We start from the raw sequence: 885 nt of genomic DNA, 5'->3' as shown, positions 1-885 counted from the left end.
AGCTAGAGAGAGGAAGCTTAAAAGTTTACTGTTTGGTAGAGACCTGGAAAGTTCCTCAGTGACTAGTTAATGATTTTCTTGAATTTGATTCTGGCATTAGAATCTAATGGACAAGGAATAGTGATTTCGAAGGTGGCTAACGAGACTGTCTGTGTGGTAGGCGGGAGGCCAATAGCTCAGGACATTCTGTGGCTCAAGAGGTCCTGGAAATTTGGCCAAAATTTCCCCAGAGAGCATTTAGATTTACTTCATGTTCCAGAAGGCCATGCTCATCTGAGGCCGGACACAAACTAGAGAGCAAACTTGGTGCTATTTTTAGTACACAAGTCTGTTTTTAGTACACCGTCTAAAGATTAAAAAAAAAAAAATCATGCTTCAATGCCTTCTCATCCTTAGTTCCAAGACATCTCAAACACCGTATCATTCCCCTCTAGTCCTGCCAGGTATCCCTATCAGTAAGAACCTACTTGTGGCCCTCAACACTAACCATGCAGAAAGGTTCACAGCTTGCAGTCTGAAATGCTGGGAATTAAGCAGCAGGACCACAGGATGTGGTTTTCAAAGAATAGTGGGAAGGACCGACATACATTACAGAAGATGAGACAGTTTCATTACTGCAGGACCTTTTTCCTTCTGCTTTCATTGAACATCTCTTTCGTTTGCTCCTTCTCAAGTAGAGATTTTTCTTCCACACCCTCTTGCCATAAAGATGGGGTGAGGGTACCATCCTCACTCTCCTATGCAGCTCAGATCATTCTCTCTCTTCATTTAAACAGCCTAGCTTTGGGCCAGAAGATAACTCAGCAGGGGAAGAGGGAAGGGGTGGAGGAGGGGAGCTCTTGTCACACATGCCTGACAAGTTCAATGCCCAGAACCCATGTAAAA

Source organism: Cricetulus griseus, chromosome 5 (genome assembly GCF_003668045.3).
Source record: "Cricetulus griseus strain 17A/GY chromosome 5, alternate assembly CriGri-PICRH-1.0, whole genome shotgun sequence".
Classification (NCBI taxonomy): Eukaryota; Metazoa; Chordata; class Mammalia; order Rodentia; family Cricetidae; genus Cricetulus; species Cricetulus griseus.
The sequence above is the reverse complement of the archived record's forward strand: the minus strand, read 5'-3'. Positions refer to the sequence as shown.